Source organism: Oncorhynchus mykiss, chromosome 2, assembly GCF_013265735.2.
Source record: "Oncorhynchus mykiss isolate Arlee chromosome 2, USDA_OmykA_1.1, whole genome shotgun sequence".
Classification (NCBI taxonomy): domain Eukaryota; kingdom Metazoa; phylum Chordata; class Actinopteri; order Salmoniformes; family Salmonidae; genus Oncorhynchus; species Oncorhynchus mykiss.
Window position 1 is genome coordinate 81773956 of NC_048566.1, and position 12010 is coordinate 81785965.

Here is a 12010-nt window from a genome sequence, read left to right on the forward strand (position 1 = left end):
TCTAAGAGGAGATAAATGGAGCTCTTTGGAAAACATTTTTGTGCTTCAGGCAGATTTCCCACGCACAGTGTGATGTAATGGTGTATTTTGGAGCGACAGCAAGAACCAGTCGTACTTGGACAGCAGAACTTGATAACATCTCTCCGCTGTTTCCTTTTATTTTCTCTGTGTCTGTCTGCTTCCACTCTGCCTCTTCTCTGTTTTCAATCCCACTTGGGTTCTCTTTTTGTCTCTCACTCTTTTTCCTCTTTCTAACTCTCTGACTCTGACATTATTTGACACTGTGGAGCAGTAAGTCTTGGCATGGACAACCCCAGCCTCCCCCTGGTCTGCTTTCCCCCCCTTCCTCCATCCCTCTGAATCCAAGGGGGACTTGGCCGTCCTCTTTCTTGAAGCTGAGGAAACAGCCTTGGATGTAACGGCTTGGACCCTTCACTTTTTATAACCCTGGGCCCTGGCCAGGGGACTGGAGTGGTTGCCACGGCAACGACATGGGCCTTCTGGACGCCGCCACAGTAATCTGCTGAAAAACAGCGATGAATGATGGAGGGATGGGGTGGCTGAGTTTAAAGGAGGGAGAGATGGGCAGAGACCAGAGAGGGTGAAATGACTCCCTTCTCTCAATACCTACCTACATGTTCCCATGTTATTTTGATGGCAGGCCCATCCACCCTGATCGTAGATTGGTATATGCTTAGCCAACTCCTCGTTGTATGTATGGCATGACAATGGCCGTCAGGGGAGTTGGCTAAAGCACATTCTGGGACCAGGCTACCAGGGAACTATCCACCTCCATGCCTTGGAAATCTCCCCCCTAGTGAAGCTTTACAATAAGGATAAGGGTTATCCTGAGATACGTAAAATGCAGAGAACATAGTTTGGACTGAAATGAAAATAAAAATAAAAGCCCAACATAAAGGGTTTCCAGGGAAATAAATCAGCACTTGTTATAATCTTGTAAAAACAAAGCCCCCCCCCCCCCCGAGCCAGGATGTCTCTGACGCTGGCTCACGCTCAGCTGAAACACCAGGGCAGAGGAGTCACTGTTTATGGCTAACACATTTCCTCAACACCCCTTTTATATCTCCCAGGCTCTGAAATACTGTGTGTGTTAAATTCTCTTTCCTATAAATTATCTTTCCCTTGAAGTAATTGCCAATATAACATGATGGGTGAAAACTGTGATTAAATTTAAACCATTGCTTACACCTATTCAATTGTGTTGCATCAGGGAAGTGAATAAGGAAATATGCATATTGAGTGTTTGAGTAAGCCAGGCCAAACCCACTGGGCACACCACATATTTTCAACGTGGATAACTTGGTAATATTTGGTTGAGACGGTGATCAGAGATTACAACCTATATTCACCCACGCAAAAAGACAGTCAAAAGTTAGTTGAATTTCCAATGTGTTATCACTATGCTTACAACCATTTATTAAAAGCACAACCAAATGGAAAAACATTGTCAGATGTTTGGTTTAGTTTTCACCCAAATGTCTATCACTGCGCTTTCAACCATTTAAAAGCACAGCAAAGTTTAAATGGGAATACAATGCCAGATATTTTGTTTATTTACACAACAGATTATGGTATCACTGCTTAATCTAATAGCATAACCGGATGAGCTGGATTGCAGTTGAGATTACATTAAAAAATACATGGTGCAAGTGATTAATGCCGTTCAAGATGATTTATGTTTTATCACACCTGCCCAGACCCACTAGTCTCCACCCCTAACTCCCTATCACTTTTTGCCACATGGCCTCAGCCTGCACAATTTTGTTTCTCTCCATTGCCCACACTCTTGACTTTTTTGTTTTGTTGATAATAAAGCATTTGACCTTTCAATTCTGTGAATGACGGAGGATTGGCTGATTTCCAGTTTGAGTATATTTTTTAAAAGATAATTGATGAGAAGAGTATTGTCTAACTACTACTGTATAGATCTTCACAATTGTGGTAATAATCTGTGCGGAATCTCGAACGACAAAATGAGATACCTGAGATACCTCCATCAGGTATCTCAGGTATCTCATTTTGTCGTTCGAGATTCCGCACAGATTATTACCACAATTGTGAAGATCTATACAGGACCCATGCAGGCTATCTTGAACATGAATGCTTATATGGTAACATTACAAGAAATGTATAGTTACAATAACCAACACATGTGGCCATGGATGTGTTACTCATTTTAATGTTAAATGTTACATTAGTTTGTAAGATAGCCTTCACTTTAGGCTATTTACTGTATTATAAAAGTAATATTGAATTGTGTTTGGTTGACAATGCAACCAACTATAAACATTTAAAAGAGATGTATCTACTGCTTGGATAGTTCCATCTGAACAACTGGCTTAATTCCCATTCCCAATTTGTATTTTTGGTTGAGCTGGAGACATGAAACCAAATATCAACATTTGTGGGAGATTTATGTTCTGCTTGAATAGTTCCATCTGTGCCACTGACTTGAATTCCATTTGTAAACAAATTAATAACTGATATGTTGGATTCACGTCTCCATATCAACCAAACATTTTAGTAAAAAAATAGGACTAAATCAAACTATAGTGTTCTATTAAACCTACCCCTTGGAATAACTTTGATAGCAAATCTATTTAGTTTTTAAGTGGAGACTCTACAACAATCATTCTCACAATAGCACGTGGTAATAGGCAGTGACAAACGTCATAGCTAAGCAGGCCTGGGTTTGGTTAAAATCTTGGATGGGAGACCAGAGGGTTGCTGTAGATAGATCAATTCTCCTTTTCTGATAGTGGATATAAAGTACAAATTCAACATGAAATTTGGTTATCATGATGATATAATCCTGTGATTTCACCCTCAAAACAACAAATCCAATGTATGTTCTATGTAGAGAGCACGTCAAAATAAGCTGACAAATTAAGTTGAAACAATTTTGATTTAACCAGTTTGTGCCCAGTGGGAAAACACAGAGGAGAGCAAAACATATTTGAGAGGACCGCACATCAAAAACCATCCAAAAAAGTATCTGAAATGTATTGTGAAGCTTAACAAAGTCACTTATAGATGATTTGAACATGATGCGTGAAAAATGCTAATATCGGTACCATGACTTTAATGGGATTTTTTTTATAGCATTTTGGAAACAGTGCCATGGAAACTAAACCAAAGCTTGGATTGCTGTACCTTGTCCATAGACTGCTTATAGGGTAAGAAAACCAATATGTAATTTTGTGTAAACTATCCCATATTGAATTAAATGTTTGAATAAGTCTGACAGTGTGCTTAATTTGTTACATTAGGCACAATTTATGCATCATTTCAACTCCGAGAAGCTGTTTCATATGAAGGAAAATGCCTGTTGTGACAATTGTTTTTAGGGAGACTTTTTGTACACAAAATTTCAAAGTGAGATTGTTGGATATTTTGACATTGCATCCTCTGAGGCTTATCCCCTTATTTTCGCACCTGGATTGGGCGGAGTAGCCTAAACATGCAGTGATGAGTGAGATGCGGATGCACATAGCCTAGTTTGGCATCGAGCCCTCTAAAAAATGATTTGTGATAGTCTCGGTCCTATAAGAATATATGACTCAAATTACAAGGATCAGCATCAGTAACCCTTACCTAACCTTAACCTTTTTACATTCCAAATTCAATTGGGCTAGGGACATCTCAATGATTCCAGATAGCAAGGACCGTTTTCCTATATACCAGCTGTAGTTAAGCCACAGATAGAACAATGAGACAGGTGTTTCACCGCATGTGTATATAAATGTGAAGCATCCGGTTGGCGTTTCCACTCAATACCAAATATGGCGGTGAGAGGAAGCACAGTGGCTGGCAGTGGGAGAAGATGGAGAAATATGGAGGTTCTGTCCCCAACCAAGGAGGGCCTACAGCAGCACCTAGATCTTCTGCACAGATTCTGTCCAAACTGGGCGCTGAGTAAATCTCAGTAAGACAAAAAATAATGGTGTTCCAAAAAAGGTCCAGTTGCCAGGACCACAAATACAAATTCCATCTAGACACCGTTGCCCTAGAGCACACAAAAAACGATACATAATTTGGCCTAAACATCAGCGCCACAGGTAACTTACACAAACCTGTGAACGATCTGAGAGACAATTCAAGAAGGGCCTTCTATACCATCAAAAGAAGCATAAAATTTGACATACCAATTAGGATCTGGCAAAAAAATACTTGAATCAGTTATAGAACCCATTGCCCTTTGTGGTTGTGAGGTCTGGGGTCCGCTCACCAACCAAAAATTCACAAAATGGGACAAACACCAAATTGAGACTGCATGCAGAATTCTGCAAAAAAGGTCCTCTGTGTACAACGTAAAACACCAAATAATGCATGCAGAGCAGAATTAGACTGATGCCCACTAATTATCAAAATCCAGAAAAGAGAGGTTAAATTTACAAACACCTAAAAGGAAGCGATTCCCGAATCTTCCATAACAAAGCCATCACCTACAGAGAAATTAACCTGGAGAACAGCCCCGTAAGCAAGCTGGTCCTGGGGTTCTGTTCACAAACCCAAACAGACCATGCTGCATCTCAGTGCTAGAGGCGTCACTACAGACCCTGGTTTGATCCTGGGCTATGATCGGGAGTCCCATAGGTTGGCGCACAATTGGCCCAGTATCTTCCGGGTTAGGGGAGGGTTTGGCCGGGGTAGGCCATTGTAACAAAACAATTTGTTCTTAACTAACTTGCCTGCTTAAATAAAGGTAAAACCAAAATATACACTACCGTTCAAATGTTTCAGGTCACCTAGAAATTTCCGTGTTTTTGATTTTTTTTTTTTTTTTTGTCCATAAAAATAACATCATATTGATTAGAAATACAGTGTAGAGTAGACATTGTTAATTACTATCTCAACGCCAACAGTGAAGAGGCGACTCCGGGATGCTGGCCTTCTAGGTAGAGTTGCAATAAAAAGCCATATCTCAGACTGGCCAATAAAAATAAAAAATTAAGATGGACAAAAGAACACGTAGACACTGGACAGAGGAATCTGCCTAGAAGACCAGCATCCCAGAGTCGCCTCTTCACTGTTGACGTTGAGACTGGTGTTTTGTGGGTACTATTTAATGAAGCTGCCAGTTGAGGACTTGCGAGGCGTCCGTTTCTCAAACTAGACACTAATGTACTTGTTCTCTTGCTCAGTTGTGGACCAGGGCTTCCCACTCCTCTTTATATTCCGGTTAGAGCCAGTTTGCACTGTTCTGTGAAGGGAGTAGTACAGTAGTGTTGTACAGTACAAGATCTTCAGTTTGTTGGCAATTTTTCGCATGGAATAGCCTTCATTTCTTAGAACAAGAAAAGCCTGATGAGTTTCAGAAGAAATGTCTTTGTTTCTGGCCCTTTTGAGCCTGTACTCGAACCCACAAATGCTGATGCTCCAGATACTCTGGAGCATCAGAGTATAACTAGTATAACTAGTCTAAAGATGTCCAGTTTTATTGCTTTTTTAATTAGGACAACAGTTTTCAGCTGTGCTAATGTAGCCGATGTGAAAATGCTAGCTAGTTAGCGGTGGTGCGCGCTAGTGGCGTTTCAATCGGTGACGTCACTTGCTCTGAGACCTTGAAGTAGTGTTTCCCCTTGCTCTGTAAGGGCTGCGGCTTTTGTGGAGCTGATGCTTCGAGGGTGACTGTTGACGTGTGCAGAGCGTCCCTGGTTCGTGCCCAGGTCGGGGCGAGGGGACGGACTTAAAGTCTATACTGTTACACTAACATAATTGCAAAAGGGTTTTCTAATGATCAATTAGCCTTTTAAAATGATAAACTTGGATTAGCTAACACAACGTGACACAGGAGTGATGTTTACTGATAATGGGCCTCTGTACGCCTATGTAGATATTCCATAGAAAATCAGCCGTTTCCAACTGCAATAGTCATTTACATTAGCAATGTCTACACTGTATTTCTGATCAATTTTATGTTATTTTAATGGACAATTTTTTTTATTTTCTTTCCAAACAAGGACATTTTTAAGTGACCCCAAACTTTTGGACGGTAGTGTACATACAGTCGTATGAAAAAGTTTGGGCACCCCTCTGAGGCTGCATAATAATTTACTCTGTCGTCACAGAAAATTATCACAGTGGCATGCCATTCATTTTCTAATAAAAGCTGAGTACTGGGGTATTGTCCAGACCAAGATTTTTAGATGTGAAAAATAGACCATGCAAAAATGTGGGAACCCTTGTCATTCTATTGATTTGAATACCTGTAACTACTTAGCACTGATTAATTGGAACACACAATTGGTTTGGTGAGCTCATTAAGCCTTGAACTTCATAGACAAGTGCATCCAATCATGAGAAAAGGTATTTAAGGTGGCCAATTGCAAGTTGTTGTTCTCTTTGACTCTCCTCTGAAGAGTGGCAACATGGGGGCCTCAAAACAACTCTCAAATGACCTGAAAATTAAGATTGTTCAACATTATGGTTTAGAGGAAAGCTACATAAAGCTATCGCAAATATTTAAGCTGTCAGTGATTGAGAAATTTGGTCATTACAAGGGACGTTATGCATGGCGGCAAAAGATCACAGAGTTCCAAGAAAAACACTTGCTACCCACAGTAAAATTTGGTGGGGTTTCATCATGCTGTGGGGCTGTGTGGCTACTGGGAATCTTGTTAAAGTTGAGGGTCGCATGGATTCCACTCAATATCAGCAGATTCTTGGGAATAATGTTGAAGAATCAGTCACAAAGTTGAAGTTACGCCAGGGCTGTATTTTTCAACAAGACAACGACCCAAAACACTGCTTAAAATCTACCCGGGCATTTATGCAGAAGAACAACTACAATGTTCTGGAATGGCCATCCCAGTCCCCAGACCTGAAAATCATTGAGAATCTGTGGGATGATTTGAAGCGGGCTGTCCATGCTCGGCAACCACCAAACCATGTTTTGTAAGGAGGAATGGTCTAAAATACCTTCATCCAGAATCCAGACACTCATTAGAGGCTATGGGAAGCATCTAGAGGCTGTTATTTTAGCAAAAGGGGGCTCTACTAAATATTGGGGTGCACCTGTCTAATTGTTTTGATGCATATTGCACATTTTCTGTTAATCCAATAAACCTAATTTGACTACTGAAATATTACTGTGTCCATCAGTTATTTAATAGATCAAAATGAAATTGCTGATCCAAACACAATATTATTTATAAATTAAAATCATGGAAATTGTCAGGGGTGCCCAAACTTTTTCATACGACTGTATATATATATATATATATATATATATATATATATATATATACAGTGCCTTGCGAAAGTATTCGGCCCCCTTGAACTTTGCGACCTTTTGCCACATTTCAGGCTTCAAACATAAAGATATAAAACTGTATTTTTTTTGTGAAGAATCAACAACAAGTGGGACACAATCATGAAGTGGAACAACATTTATTGGATATTTCAAACTTTTTTAACAAATCAAAAACTGAAAAATTGGGCGTGCAAAATTATTCATCCCCCTCAAGTTAATACTTTGTAGCGCCACCTTTTGCTGCGATTACAGCTGTAAGTCGCTTGGGGTATGTCTCTATCAGTTTTGCACATCGAGAGACTGACATTTTTTCCCATTCCTCCTTGCAAAACAGCTCGAGCTCAGTGAGGTTGGATGGAGAGCATTTGTGAACAGCAGTTTTCAGTTATTTCCACAGATTCTCGATTGGATTCAGGTCTGGACTTTGACTTGGCCATTCTAACACCTGGATATGTTTATTTTTGAACCATTCCATTGTAGATTTTGCTTTATGTTTTGGATCATTGTCTTGTTGGAAGACAAATCTCCGTCCCAGTCTCAGGTCTTTTGCAGACTCCATCAGGTTTTCTTCCAGAATGGTCCTGTATTTGGCTCCATCCATCTTCCCATCAATTTTAACCATCTTCCCTGTCCCTGCTGAAGAAAAGCAGGCCCAAACCATGATGCTGCCACCACCATGTTTGACAGTGGGTATGGTGTGTTCAGGGTGATGAGCTGTGTTACTTTTACGCCAAACATAACGTTTTGCATTGTTGCCAAAAAGTTCAATTTTGGTTTCATCTGACCAGAGCACCTTCTTCCACATGTTTGGTGTGTCTCCCAGGTGGCTTGTGGCAAACTTTAACCGACACTTTTTATGGATATCTTTAAGAAATGGCTTTCTTCTTGCCACTCTTCCATAAAGGCCAGATTTGTGCAATATACGACTGATTGTTGTCCTATGGACAGAGTCTCCCACCTCAGCTGTAGATCTCTGCAGTTCATCCAGAGTGATCATGGGCCTCTTGGCTGCATCTCTGATCAGTCTTCTCCTTGTATGAGCTGAAAGTTTAGAGGGACGGCCAGGTCTTGGTAGATTTGCAGTGGTCTGATACTCCTTCCATTTCAATATTATCGCTTGCACAGTGCTCCTTGGGATGTTTAAAGTTTGGGAAATCTTTTTGTATCCATATCCGGCTTTAAACTTCTTCACAACAGTATCTCGGACCTGCCTGGTGTGTTCCTTGTTCTTCATGATGCTCTCTGCGCTTTTGACGGACCTCTGAAACTATCACAGTGCAGGTGCATTTATACGGAGACTTGATTACACACAGGTGGATTGTATTTATCATCATTAGTCATTTAGGTCAACATTGGATCATTCAGAGATCCTCACTGAACTTCTGGAGAGAGTTTGCTGCACTGAAAGTAAAGGGGCTGAATAATTTTGCACGCCCAATTTTTCAGTTTTTGATTTGTTAAAAAAAAATTGAAATATCCAATAAATGTTGTTCCACTTAATGATTGTGTCCCACTTGTTGTTGATTCTTCACAAAAAAATACAGTTTTATATCTTTATGTTTGAAGCCTGAAATGTGGCAAAAGGTCGCAAAGTTCAATGGGGCCGAATACTTTCGCAAGGCACTGTATGTTTATTTATTTTGCTTTTGTACTTTAACTATTTGCGCATCATTACAACACTGTATATAGGCATAATATCATTAATGAAATGTTTTTTTTCTTTTTGAACTTTCGTGAGTGTTTAAATGTTTATTTATTTCACCTTTATTTAACAAGGTAGGCCAGTTGAGAACAAGTTCTCATTTACAACTGCGACCTGGCCAAGATAAAGCAAGGCAGTGCGACCCAAACAACAACACAGAGTTACACATGGAATAAACAAGGGTACAGTCAATAACACAATAGAAAAAAAATAAAGTCTATATAAAGTGTGTGCAAATGGCGTGAGGAGGTAAGGCAATAAATAGGCCATAGTAGCGAAGTAATTACAATTTAGCAGATTAACACTGGAGTGATAGATGAGCAGATGATGATGTGCAAGTAGAGATACTGGTGTGCAAAAGAGCAGAAAAGTAAATAAAACAATATGGGGATGAGGTAGGTAGATTGGGTGGGCTATTTACAGATGGACTATGTACAGCTGCAGCGATTGGTTAGCTGCTCAGATAGCTGATGTTTAAAGTTAGTGAGGGAAATATAAGTCTCCAGGATCAGCAATTTTTGCAATTCATTCCAGTAACTGGCAGCAGAGAACTGGAAGGAAAGGCGGCCAAAGGAGGTGTTGGCTTTGGGGATGACCAGTGAGATATACCTGCTGGAGCGCGTGCTACGGGTGGGTGTTGTTATCGTGACCAGTGAGCTGAGATAAGGCGGAGCTTTACCTAGCATAGACTTATAGATGGGCTGGAGCCAGAGGTCTGGCGACAAATATGTAGCGAGGGCCAGGCGACTAGAGCATACAGGTCGCGGTGGTGGGTGGTATAAGGGGCTTTGGTAACACAACGGATGGCTCTGTGATAGACTGCATCCAATTTGCTGAGTCGAGTGTTGGAGGCTATTTTGTATCGCCGAAGTCGAGGATCTGTAGGATAGTCAGTTTTACTAGAGTTTGTTTGGCGGCGTGAGTGAAGGAGGCTTTGTTGCGAAATAGAAAGCCGATTCTAGATTTGATTTTGGATTGGAGATGTTTAATATGAGTCTGGAAGGAGAGTTTGAAGTCTAGCCAGACACCTAGGTATTTGTAGTTGTCCACATATTCTAGGTCAGAACAGTCCAGAGTAGTGATGCTAGTCGGTTGGGCGGGTGCGGGCAGCGAATGGTTGAAAAGCATGCATTTGGTTTTACTAGCGTTTAAGAGCAGTTGGAGGCCACGGAAGGAGTGTTGTATGGCGTTGAAGCTCGTCTGGAGTTTAGTTAACACAGTGTCCAAAGAAGGGCCAGATGTATACAAAATGGTGTCATCTGTGTAGAGGTGGATCAGGGAATCACCCGCAGCAAGAGTGACATCTTTGATATAGACAGTGAAAAGAGTCGGCCTGAGAATTGAACCCCATAGAGACTGCCATTGGTCCGGACAGCAGGCCGGACCAATGGCACACTAAACTCTGTCTGCAAAGTAGTTGGTGAACCAGGCGAGGCAGTCATTTGAGAAACCAAGGCTAATGAGTCTGCCGATAAGAATACGGTGATTGACAGAGTCGAAAGCCTTGGGTCTAGAGTGTCACCCCCTTTGATGAGGGGGATGACCGTGGCAGCTTTCCAATCTTTAGGGATTTCGGACGATACGAAAGAGAGGTTGAACAGACTTGTAATAGGGGTTGCAACAATGGCGGCGGATAATTTTAGAAAGAGGGTCCAGATTGTCTAGTAATGTTTACTGTTGATTTTTTACTGTTTATTTCACTTTTGTTAATTATATATTTAACTTTCTTTGGCAATGTATAAATATGTTTCCCAAGCCAAGAAATACCTTTAAATTGAAATCCAATTGATAGATTTTGGCCGATATTCTGCTAGATGAAACATATGATCTCAATACAGTTTTCTGTTTCCAAAACTGGAATCTGTTACGAACATAATGGACTAAGTTTCGTAGACTTTATCGTTTGCCAAAGTTAACAAACAAAAAAATGCGCGGTTCACAAGGAGTGCAAGTGCGATTTGAGTTGATACACACGCGCACTTCAGAGTAGGCGTTCCCTAATGGAATATGCAAGCATATGCTATAACGCGCCAATAGGCTCTTGTTAGGCTCTGCCCACTTCCTTGCTTGTTCTTCACACTATGATTAATTTGCTCCCATTGGAAACAACAGGCTGTATGTAGTCTTGTGTTAGTTAAACAAATCTTTGGTCGTGGGAGGGAACCTCCGCTCACTGGGGCTCGAGCAGGAAGGATGCGCTGCAGGCTTTAGCAGACAAGGAAAGTGTAGTTTACAGTTCTGACGGAAGATAAATGACAGCTCATATTGCAGCCTGGACATCTTACATTTGGAATTCGTAGGTGAGTTTAACCTCAAACGACATTGTATGTGTCCTGTCTTTTCCGAGCCGGTGTTGGAGACCACAGCATTTTACTCAACTTTAACTTTAGGAAGTGGTGACTTGAGAATTAAACAACTTTTGACAGGTTGTCGGTAACCAGCTCGTAACTTGTCAAATTGACAAATAGTTACTTCTTAAATACACCGTTCACGGTGACATTTCGTTTATTGCGTTTACATTGGTGCAGTAGGCTCGTTCGTATGATTTTTAAACGATATTTTGAGCCAATTCATGCGGAGGCATTAGTGGAAATCAAGACTATCATCAGGGCAGGTCTGGTTGTACAGCTAGTCGCTTCGGGGATAATTTTAGCTAACGCCTTGCATTTTGGTACACCAGAAGTACATTAATTTCCAATGGAACTATGCGTTTGCCTTGCAGCATTGCGTTGCAGAGGCAGTGCGTTCTGTGCATACCAGTGGAGACTGCTGAGGGTTAGGACAGCGCATAATAATAGCTGGAATAGATAGGCATCAAATACATGGAAACCTTAGCTTTGTTCGAATACTCGTACTAACGGTTTAGTTCAGTTTTTTTTCCGATTTGAAGAAAATGGCTGAAAATAACTTTAAAGTAATTTTTTGCATGTTATGTTGGCTGACAATTTGTTAGCCACGCTATCCTTACGAACTGCATAGCATTACAGCAGTATGTACCGGTATGTAATACAGTGGGGCAAAAAAGTATTTAG